The sequence below is a fragment of the Triticum urartu genome, chromosome 5 (genome assembly GCF_003073215.2).
Source record: "Triticum urartu cultivar G1812 chromosome 5, Tu2.1, whole genome shotgun sequence".
NCBI classification, from domain to species: Eukaryota; Viridiplantae; Streptophyta; class Magnoliopsida; order Poales; family Poaceae; genus Triticum; species Triticum urartu.
The window spans coordinates 583,305,377-583,317,591 of record NC_053026.1 but is presented as its reverse complement, the minus strand read 5'-3'; the positions used below and the strand labels follow the sequence as shown (position 1 = coordinate 583,317,591).

Below are 12,215 nucleotides of genomic sequence, written 5' to 3'. Positions count from 1 at the left end.
GTAGTAGTATGTGGAGTGACAACGCTGAGCGGAGGGAGCTCGTCCAGCTCCAGCAGTACCAGTCCAGCTTCTGAAGACCTCAGCATTCATTTTCATTCATGTAAAAAGAAAAAAGACCTCAGCATTTGCTGTTTCACTGTCTTCACGGCAACCGAGGCCCTTTCGTCTGAAATAACTCACTCTCAGTACTCAGCATGCTTTCCTACGAGCCTGTGTACTGCTAGCTGGGTTCAGGCCTGTGGCATGGGCAGACTAGCAGGGTAAAGGTGTGTTGTCAAATCGTGGCATGGCCTCTCTCTCTAAGAAAAGAAATTTCCAGGTATGGCATACGTGGTGGGAGTCTCCGCCAAACTTTTTCCGGAGGAAGCGGTCCGTGGGGCTCCGGTCAGCCTTCACCCTTCGGTCAACTATGAGGCTGCAGCAACTTCAATGCACGATCTCCGACAGACGTTTTGTTCGTTCATTTTTTGTTCGTTTGAGGCAGGAAAATGGACAGAACCGTTCGCTTGCGGTTACGTGGCCATCGATGCGCTTAATCGGCATTTCTCGTCCTAAACCGTCCGAGTTTATAGACTTCGATTTATTTAAAAAAACTTGCAAATAATATGAAAACATAAATATAAACATAAACGTCCATACGTCCATAGTACCCAAGTTCAAGATCGGTCTTAATTAAACTAAAACTTAATAAAAGACATAAAAAACTAGATAAAAGCCTGTCGCCAGTGGCCGCCGTCATCTTCAGGAGCCGTCCTCCTACTCATCGTCGTCGCTGGTGAGATCGACGTAGAGAGGTGGCTGCAAAAGGTGGGCTGGCGGCCCCTGCCAAACGGGAGGCGCCGGCAGCGTCTGCACCACCTCCTCACGTGGCTCCTGCTCCTGCTCTGGTTACCGCGGCAGCGTGGTTGACCATGGGCCGACACCCACTGAGTCAGCCATCTCTGGAGTCATGCACGACCAGCTCACCACTGGCCCACAAGACGAGGGTTCCACGCGGCGATGGGCGGCTCCTCCACCACCTCCTCCGGCACCTTCTGTCGTGGTTCTAAGTCTAACAGTAGAATGGGGGATAGGGATGTAGAGGCAAGATCCTAGCTATGGAAGAGTTGTACACGTGAGTTTTACGAGTTCAGGCCCTTCTCGGAGGAAGTAACAGCCCTACGTCTCGGAGTCCGGAGGCGGTCGACTGGATTATATCCGTGTGTGTTACAGGGGGTGCGAACCCTTTTCTCTGAGGAGGGGGGTGGCTTATATAGAGTTCGCCAAACCCCTCCCGCCCTCGATTACAAAGGGTTTAAGGTACATAAAGATGGAGACGTGATACGTCTCCAACGTATCTATAATTTTTGATTGCTCCATGCTATATTATCTACTGTTTTGAATGTTTATGGGCTTTATTGTACACTTTTATATCATTTTTGGGGACTAACCTATTAACCTAGAGCGCAGTGCCAGTTTCTATTTTTACCTTGTTTTACGGTTTCGAAGAAAAAGGAAAACCAAACGGAGTCCAATTGACCTGAAACTTTACGGAACTCATTTTTGAAAGGAAAGAAGCCCAGAAGATTTGGAGTGCACGTCTGGGGATCTGTGAGGAGGTCACGAGGCAGGGAGGCGCGCCTTCCACCCTCGTGAGCCCCTCGTGGCCCCCCTGACGTACTTCTTCTGCCTATATATCTTCATATACCCTAAAAACATCCGAGGACATAATAGATCGGGAGTTCCGCCGCCAGAAGCCTCCGTAGCCACCGAAAGCCAATCTAGACCCGTTCCGGCACCCTGCCGGAGGGGGCAATCCTTCTCCGGTGGCCATCTTCATCATCCCGGCGCTCTCCATGACGAGGAGGGAGTAGTTCTCCCTCGGGGCTGAGGGTATGTACCAGTAGCTATGTGTTTGATCTCTCTCTCTCGTGTTCTTGAGATGATACGATCTTGATGTATCGCGAGCTTTGCTATTATAGTTGGATCTTATGTTTCTCCTCCCCCTCTTCTCTCTTGTAATGAATTGAGTTTCCCCTTTGAAGTAATCTTATCGGATTGAGTCTTTAAAGATTTGAGAACACTTGATGTATGTCTTGCGTGGGATAACCGTGGTGACAATGGGTTATTCTATTGATCCACTTGATATGTGTTTTGGTGATCAACTTGCGGGTTTCGTGACATTGGGAACCTATGCATAGGGGTTGGCACACATTTTCGTCGTGATTCTCCGGTAGAAACTTTGGGGCACTCTTTAAGGTCCTTTGTGTTGGCTGAATAGATGAATCTGAGATTATGTGATGCATATCATATAATCATACCCACGGATACTTGAGGTGACAATGGAGTATCTAGATGACATTAGGATTTTGGTTGATTTGTGTCTTAAGGTGTTATTCTAGTACGAACTCTAGGGCTGTTTGTGACACTTATAGGAATAGCCCAATGGATTGATTGGAAAGAATAACTTTGAGGTGGTTTCGTACCCTACCATAATCTCTTCGTTCGTTCTCCGCTATTAATGACTTTGGAGTGACTCTTTGTTGCATGTTGAGGGATAGTTTTATGATCCAATTATGTTAGTATTGTTGAGGGAACTTACACTAGCGAAAGTATGAACCCTAGGCCTTATTCCCTATCATTGCAATACCGTTTACGCTCACTTTTATCACTTGTTACCTTGCTGTTTTTACAATTTCAGATTACAAATACCTTTATCTACCATCCATATACCACTTGTTTCACCATCTCTTCGCCGAACTAGTGCGCCTATACAATTTACCATTGTATTGGGTGTGTTGGGGACACAAGAGACTCTTTGTTATTTGGTTGCAGGGTTGCTTGAGAGAGACCATCTTCATCCTATGCCTCCTACGGATTGATAAACCTTAGGTCATCCACTTGAGGGAAATTTGCTACTGTCCTACAAACCTCTGCACTTGGAGGCCCAACAACGTCTACAAGAAGAAGGTCGTGTAGTAGACATCAAGCTCTTTTCTGGCGCCGTTGCCGGGGAGGTTAGTGCTTGAAGGTATATCTTTAGATCTTGCAATCGAGTCTTTTAATTTCTTGTTTTATCACTACTTTAGTTTATAAAAGAAAACTATAAAAATGGAATTGAGTTTGTCTCATACCCTTCACCTTTTTAATATCTTTCATGAGTATGATGGAAAGGATAATTATGCTCAAGTGCTAGAAGAATAAATCTATAAAATGTTTGGCACTAAATATTTGAATGATGAGCATGATTGCAATGTTGTTAGTATGAATTCCTTGAATATCCATGATGCTAATGATATGCAAAGCCACAAGCTTGGGGAAGCTATGTTTGATGAAGATGATATTTTTTCCCCAAGTTTTGATGAGCAAATTTATTATGATGAAAGCATGCCTCCTATTTATGATGATTATAGTGATTAAAGTGGATTTGGAGAGGTCATGACTTTATTTTGTGATGAATCCACTATTCCGGAAGAGGTTCCAATTGATTATGAGAACAAAGTTGCTATCTATGATGATTATTGTGATGACTTGTATGCTATAAAGAATAATGATATCCATGAAACTTGTCATCATGATTTTAGTTTTCAATTGGATTATGCCTCACATGATAATTATTTTGTTGAGTTTGCTCCCACTATTATTCATTAGAAGAAATTTGCTTATGTGGAGAGTAGTAAATTTTTTATGCTTGTAGATCATGAAAAGAATGATTTAGGTGATGGTTATATTGTTGAATTCATTCATGATGCTACTGAAAATTATTATGAGAGAGGAACATATGCTTGTAGGAATTGCAATAATATCAAGTTTCCTCTCTATGTGCTTAAAGTTTTGAAGTTATGCTTGTTTTACCTTCCTATGCAAGTTGATTCCTATTCCCATAAGTTGTTTGCTCACAAAATCCCTATGCATAGGAAGTGGGTTAGACTTAAATGTGCTAGTCATATTCTTCATGATGCTCTCTTTATGTTACAATTCTTATCTTTTATGTGAGCATCATTGTCATTATCATGCCTAGCTAGGGGCGTTAAACGATAGCGCTTGTTGGGAGACAACCCAATTTTATTTTTGTTCCTTGCTTTTTGCTCCTGCTTAGTAATAAATAATTCATCTAACCTCTATTTAGATGTGGTTTTATGTTTTAATTAGTGTTTGTGCCAAGTAAAACCTTTGGGAAGACTTGGGGAAAGTCTTGTTGATCATGCTGTCAAAAACAGAAACTTTAGCGCTCACGAGAATTACTGTCATTTTTATTTGGAGAGTGCTATTTAGTTAATTATTTTTGCAGATGATTAATAGATAAATTCCTCAGGTCTAGCAATTTATTTTAGAATTTTATGAGTTCCATAAGTATACGTTTGATCCAGATTACTACAGACTGTTCTGTTTTTGACAGATTCTGTTTTCTATGTGTTGTTTGCTTATTTTGATGAATCTATGGCTAGTAAAATAGTTTATAAACCATAGAGAAGTTGGAATACAGTAGGTTTAACACCAATATAAATAAAGAATGAGTTCATTACAGTACCTTGAAGTGGTGTTTTGTTTTCTTTCACTAACGGAGCTTACGAGTTTTCTGTTAAGTTTTGTGTTGTGAAGTTTTCAAGTTTTTGGGTAAGGATTCGATGGACTATGAAATAAGGAGTGGCAAGAGCCTAAGCTTGGATATTCCCAAGGCACCCCAAGGTAATATCCAAGGACACCAAAAAGCCTAAGCTTGGGGATGCCCCGGAAGGCATCCCCTCTTTCGTCTTCATTCATCGGTAACTTTACTTGGAGCTATATTTTTATTCACCACATGATATGTGTTTTGCTTGGAGCGTCATTATTTTGTTAGGATTTTCTTGCTGTTATTTAGAACAATGTTTTGCATCTTTTATTTCAATAAAAGTGGCATTGATAGCCTTTACTATGCCTATGTTACAGGTATACATGTTGCTGTTTGAAAACAGAAAGTTTACTGCTGTTGTAATAATTTCCCTAGAAAAGTCAGAATGTGATAAAATGTTGAAACCTTTTGCATATTAAGCTCTGATAAATTTACTACAGTGGGAATTTTCTTTCATAATTTTTGGAGCTAGGGAAGTATGGATGTTGCTGCATTCTTTACAGACTATCCTGTTTGGGAGCGACTACAATAGAATCACAGCTTGTGGTGCAAAAATAGAAAAATGAATCTGGGCCGTCTGATCCAGTGTGGATGGTACAGATTCAAGTGGAGGGATCCTAGGGTACTTAATGTGCATTTTATGAAAACCCCCTTGCTAGTAGTTAGATGTAAAATAGACTTTTGCAGTAACTACCTCTACTTTTTCATGTCCAAACATTCTGTTCTTACTGGTAAGAATGCCATATCTTCTGACAAAAACAAATGCCATATCTTCATAGCGTTCATTCATGCTCCTTCCCTTTGCACCTCTATTAAGTACAATAGTGGGTTTTACCATATAAACTAATTATGCAAGAAACTAGAACATGGCGGTCACTCAAGAGTATGTCAACATTTTTCAAAGATATTCGAGTACATGACAAAAATTAAGCCACCCTCATAGGCACAGGCACTTTATGTTAAAATGGACCATTCCAGGCACAAATACTAATTTGTTTAGTACATGTCAAAGTGGAACATCCCAGACATAACAAAATACATTCATATCAAGTTATAAATAACATGACAGGATCAACAAGCCTTGCTAGTGAAAATTGCATCAGCTTTGGTACATAACGGGCAAGGCTAAGTCTGAAGGAGTATAATAATCATTGCTCAACAAGAATTGCCATTAAAAATTGCATCAACATTGATATCTTGATGGCACACGACAGTTGCCTCTAGATGCAATGCTTCTTGTTCATCGAGCTTCTTGTCTTGTGAGAGATGGGACGGAGCAAATATGATTCAGTTAGTGCAAGTCCGTGTATGTGTTGTACATTCATACTTAAAACTTTTTAATCATGAGCTGATCAAATGCATTAACAACAGCATCTGGCTGTGTTTCATGCACATATATACCACACTGAAGGAAAAATGGAGAAGAAATCGCATTCATCACAAATACAAAAGTATGTTTCTATGCTGGAATTCACAGACAAGCCAACTATTTTGTGGATAATCCTAACTTACCAATAATGAACAAATTATATAAACATTATTTATCTTGTATAGGAAAAACCACTCTAGTGCATTCTAGAGATTCGCCACAACCGGCAGAATTAGGCAATACAATTATTTAACTGTGCTATTAGAAATCCATCCTTTATAAAACCTTGGCATTTTCAAATAGCCTATTGTATGTACAAATAAGAAAAGAGCATATTGTACGATAAAATGGTGTGTTGAACCCTCAAAGCCATTGGTCATTTTAATCACTCAAAACTGGTCATGAGTTTGACAAGAACAATATTAGCAGAGACTCTTCCTAATATAACCAGTGAACCATGTACCAAGTATAATAATAGACACATCACAATGTCTATTCCTGACATTGTGAAGCATTAACAAATATGTATGTTTTTCTACACTTAACATAACATCATCACTATAGTACTTTTTACTGAAAAGAACTCGATACTTTTTATTTGGTTACTCCACTAGGTCATCTTGTATGAAAAATATCTTGCAAGATTATTTGCAAGCACACTAGCTTGCAAAAGAATTGATCTGGTGCCTTGACAAAATTTTAACATGGCTTACAGATCCACATGGAATGACTGCCTGAACATCCACGTATAGAGCTAAGATCAGCAGACAGGGCTGTACATTCACATGTGCAACCTGTGGAGCTGCACAGGGCCCCCATTTTTTCTACGTACAGCTTTAGGAATTAAAGACTAATGGACCAGTAGACATCAAAGTAAAAATGGACTAAGCGGCTGGCTGCTAGACTCCAAATCAACCACAGAACCACTCCAGGCCCAACTCCCGCCTCCTGCACCTTCTCAAGAATAAAAAACATTCACTGGATCTCCTTATGGCCTGCCTAAGACTAACTCTAAGAAAATTGTACAACTGTACCAGTGATTACCTTTATTTCATGAATATACTAGGGTTATATCTTAATAAAAAATGTTATAGGCTTTGTACACATGGGTCTAAATTTTGACTTCGCACTGGGCCCCGTGTTTAGGAGGTACGGCCCTGTTAGCAGATTACAGGTTTCAACGATTATCTAAAAAGCATAACTTCATAAGTAGCAACGACGACAAACAAGAAAGGGGGTTTTATGACTATCCTACTGATGCAGATTACTGATGACATGCATTATATTATACCTTGTAATAACAAGAAAACTACAACATCTTGAGAGATATAAGTGAACAGGAAAAGAGAAAGGCATGTGTCATGGAAGAAGAATTAATCCTAAATCATGAACATGCATACTTGCTCTAGTGATAACAAATAGGTCAGTCAAATTGCAAGGCCAATGGTTTGGCATGGACATGGCACATGATAGGGGTGTATACTTTCCTACGAAACATGAATGAAGTCATGGAATTTAACATTGACAGACATAAGAAACTAAAGTACATAAATTTTGAAAGTGTGTGTACCTCTTGAGAGAATGATTGTTTCTTTTTCGGTATACTGGAATCATCAATGAGAAGCATTGAGGAATTAATGTTGATTTTGAGCACTGTTGACAAATTCCATGGCTGCAAACAATTTTTTAGCAAACAACATCGCACATAGGATTAACAGAATGTCAGGTGCATCAACATATTCTTTACTTTCTTAGACCGATGTTCTCACCTGATAGTGCTGGTGCACATGCTGAGATAATTGGAACTATCAGCTTTACTAAAGGCAACGTCGCACTGCTCCCCTCCATCACTGGATCTTGACGTGAAAGTTACAAAGTCAGGAGTGAGATCATTGCTTCTAGGCCAGACGTTAGGGAGAAATTATGTAGTTTAAACTTTAGTTCCTACTCTACTCTGATGCCTACCATCGGAGGAATACATCAGCGTGAGAACATATATTTCCGTAAGCATAACGCCCGAGGAACAATGTGGACCCAAAGAACACAGGAAATCAAATGTCTTCCCTGTGTGACAGTCACAATCTCTATAAATCCACTATCCAAAAATACAGCAGCCTCACACATGCTTCAGAATCAAAGTACGGAGTAACCAGGCTTACATATGCTTCAGAATCAAGACACACAAAAGAGAGGTATTCAGTAATAAAGAAGATGCGTCCAAAATATGCTGAAACAATGGTACAAAATCAGCAGCACATACAACGATTTTTTTCCCATGACACCAGAATGATGCTCATTACCTCAAACTTGATCTGGTTTGGCATCTAAATTTCTTCTACAGCTTTGTCGCAAAAAAATGGCTACAGCTCCAAAGTGATCTGCAATATATATAGGGAAAATGAGACCAGATTTCTTGCATCCAGGAAGGGGATTGGAGCTTGAGAGGTGGCTCGGTTTGCGGGAATTTCATGAGAGAACAAGCAAGGGGGTAGAAGAGGGGCCATCCGAGGGGGAACAGATGCACCACACAAGAAAGAGAATAGCGAGGGGCAAGGGGAGTGAGGAATTTCTGCAAGGAAGTCAGCCGTGTGGTGGCTCTGCACTCTGTGAAGGAGGGAGGGGGAAGAAAGCTTGAGGACTGGTGGAACTCACCACCGTGGTCATGGATACGTCGCCGTTGCAAGGGGGTTCGCGGTCGGGCGGGCGGCGTGCTGTATCAGCGGCTACTGTCTAAGGAAGTAAGGAGTAGATCCTCTAGGAGCTCGCCAATCATCATCGGCGGGCGGCGGCATCGGCCTGGTGCGGCGGAGGGATAGGGTTGGAGGGGGCTTGCGCTGCCGCTGAGGGACTCGAAGAAGAAGGGTGTCAGGAGGAAAATAGTTAGGAGCGGGGGACTCGAATGGCAATTGTGCGCACAGATTCCACTCAGTACAATCTGTACCATGCATGATCCATCTGACGGCCCAGAGTCGATTTTTCTATTTTTTCACCTAGACCTCTTCTTCTATTCTAGTCGTTCCCATCCTGTTTAGGCAGATTGCTGTTATGTTTGCATTGTTTGCATATGTTTGCTTCTTTAATGATTCTATTTGAGGATAGGACTATTAAATATGCAGAGGCATTTAGTATGCAATGTTGAATAATAATTTTAGTGATTTGCTACAGTAGAGTATGATAAGGTTTTGGCAATGGTTTATACTAACTTATCTCACGAGTCCTTGTTGAGTTTTGTGTGGATGAAGCTTTTGAGATTTAGGGAGACCGTGATATGAGAGGAATTAAGGAGACACAAAAGCTCAAGCTTGGGGATTCCCAAGGCACCCCAAGATAATATTTCAAGAATTCTCAAGCGTCTAAGCTTGGGGATGCCCCAGTTGGCATCCCACCTTTCTTCTTCAACAATTATCGGTTAGTTTCGGTTGATCCTAAGTTTTTGCTTCTTCACATGATCTTGCCATTCTTAGAATGTCATTTTGTTTTGCTTTTATTGCTGTTTGAATAAAATACCAAGATCTGAAATTATTAAATGTTAGAGAGTCTTCACATAGTGGCATAATTATTCAACTACTCATTGATCTTCACTTATATCTTTCGGAGTAGTTTGTCATTTGCTCTAGTACTTCACTTATATCTTTTAGAGCATGGTGGTATTTTTATTTTGAAGAAATAGATGAACTCTCATGCTTCACTTATATTATTTTGAGAGTCTTAAATAGCATGGTAATTTGCTTAAAATCCTAATATGCTAGGTATTCAAGATTAGTAAATTTTTCTTATGAGTGTTTTGAATACTAAGAGAAGTTTGATGCTTGATGATTGTTTTGAGATATGGAGGTAATAATATCAAAGTCGTGCTAGTTGAGTAGTTGCAAAATTGAGAAATGCTTGTGTTGAAGTTTGCAAATCCCGTAGCATGCACGTATGGTAAATGTTGTGTAACAAATTTGAAACATGAGGTGTTATTTGATTGTCCTCCTTATGAGTGGCGGTCGGGGACGAGCGATGGTCTTTTCCTACCAATCTATCCCCCTAGGAGCATGCATATAGTACCGAGGTTTTTGATGACTTGTAGATTTTTGCAATAAGTATATGAGTTCTTTATGACTAATGTTGAGTCCATGGATTATACGCACTCTCACCCTTCCATCCTTGCTAACCTCTTCGGTACCATGCATTGCCCTTTCTCACATTGAGAGTTGGCGCAAACTTCGCCGGTGCATCCAAACCCCATGATATGATACGCTCTATCACACATAAACCTCCTTATATCTTCCTCAAAACAGCCACCATACCTACCTATTATGGCATTTCCATAGCCATTCCGAGATATATTGTCATGCAACTTTCCACCGTTCCGTTTATTATGACACACATCATCATTGTCATATTGCTTTGCATGATCATGTAGTTGACATCGTATTTTTGGTAAAGCCACCGTTCATAATTCTTTCATACATGTCACTCTTGATTCATTGCATATCCCGGTACCGCCGGAGGCATTCATATAGAGTCATACTTTGTTCTACTATCGAGTTGTAATCATTGAGCTGTAAATAAATAAAAGTGTGATGATCATCATTATTAGAGCATTGTCCCAAGTGAGGAATAAATAAACAAAATAAAAAAGAGAAAGGCCATAAAAAGAGAAAGGCCATAAAAAAGATAAGGCCCAAAAAAAGAGAAGGCCCCAAAAAAGGAGAAGACCCAAAAAAAAGAGAAAGGCCATAAAAAAGAAAAGGCCCAAAAAATAAGAGAAAAAGAGAGAAGGGACAATGTTACTATCCTTTTACCACACTTGTGCTTCAAAGTAGCACCATGATCTTCATAGTAGAGAGTCTCTCATGTTATCACTTTCATATACTAGTGGGAATTTTTCACTATAGAACTTGGCTTGTATATTCCAACAATGGGCCTCCTCAAGTGCCCTAGGTCTTCGTGAGCAAGCAAGTTGGATGCACACCCACTAGTTTCTTTTGTTGAGCTTTCATACATTTATAGCTCTAGTGCATCCGTTGCATGGTAATCCCTACTCCTTGCATTGACATCAATTTATGGGCATCTCCATAGCCCATTGATTAGCCTCGTTGATGTGAGACTTTCTCCTTTTTTGTCTTCTCCACATAATCCCCTCATTATTCTATTTCACCCAAAGTGCTATGTCCATGGCTCGCGCTCATATATTGCGTGAAAGTTTATAGGTTTGAGATTACTAAAGTATGAAACAATTGCTTGGCTTGTCATCGGGGTTGTGCATGATGAGAGCATTCTTGTGTGACGAAAATGGAGCATGACTATATGATTTTGTAGGGATGAACTTTCTTTGGCCATGTTATTTTGAGAAGACATAATTGCTTAGTTAGTATGCTTGAAGTATTATTGTTTTCATGTCAATATGAACTTTTGTCTTGAATCTTTCGGATCTGAATATTCATATCACAAGTAAGAAGAATTACATTGAAATTATTCCAAGTAGCACTCCACATCAAAAATTCTGTTTTTATCATTTACCTACTCGAGGACGAGCAGGAATTAAGCTTGGGGATGCTGATACGTCTCCAACGTATCTATAATTTTTTATTGCTCCATGCTATATTATCTACTGTTTTGAATGCTTATGGGCTTTATTATACACTTTTATATCATTTTTTGGGACTAACCTATTAACCCAGAGCCCATTGCCAGTTTCTGTTTTTACCCTGTTTTAGGGTTTCGAAGAAAAGGAAAACCAAACGGAGTCCAATTGACCTGAAACTTCACGGAACTCATTTTTGGAAGGAAAGAAGCCCAGAAAACTTGGAGCGCATGTCGGGGGATCTGCGAGGAGGTCACGAGGCAGGGGGCGTGCCCACCCCCTGGGCGCGCCCTCCACCCTCGTGAGCCCCTCGTGCCCCCCCTGACGTACTTCTTCCGCCTATATATCTCCATATACCCTAAAAACATCCGAGGACATAATAGATCGGGAGTTCCACCGCCAGAAGCCTCTGTAGCCACCGAAAGCCAATCTAGACCCATTCCGGCACCCTGCCAAAGGGGGCAATCCTTCTCCCGTGGCAAACTTCATCATCTCGGTGCTCTCCATGACGAGGAGGGAGTAGTTCTCCCTCGGGGCTGAGGGTTTGTACGAGTAGCTATGTGTTTGATCTCTCTTTCTCTCTCGTGTTCTTGAGATGATACGATCTTGATGTATCGCGAGCTTTGCTATTATAGTTGGATCTTATGTTTCTCCTCCCCCTCTTCTCTCTTGTAATGAATTGA

The 12,215-nt window shown here is 40.5% G+C and overlaps 1 long non-coding RNA gene across 1 annotated transcript; it reads right to left on the bottom strand.

Annotated features, from left to right (window-relative positions):
* Window positions 1–5,429: 5,429 nt before the first annotated feature.
* Window positions 5,430–8,955, bottom strand: LOC125506140. Its single transcript, XR_007282592.1, has 3 exons — window positions 8,613–8,955; window positions 7,730–8,338; window positions 5,430–7,632 (listed from the first exon to the last, which is right to left on the bottom strand). It is a non-coding gene; the product is annotated as an uncharacterized LOC125506140 (long non-coding RNA).
* Window positions 8,956–12,215: the final 3,260 nt, after the last annotated feature.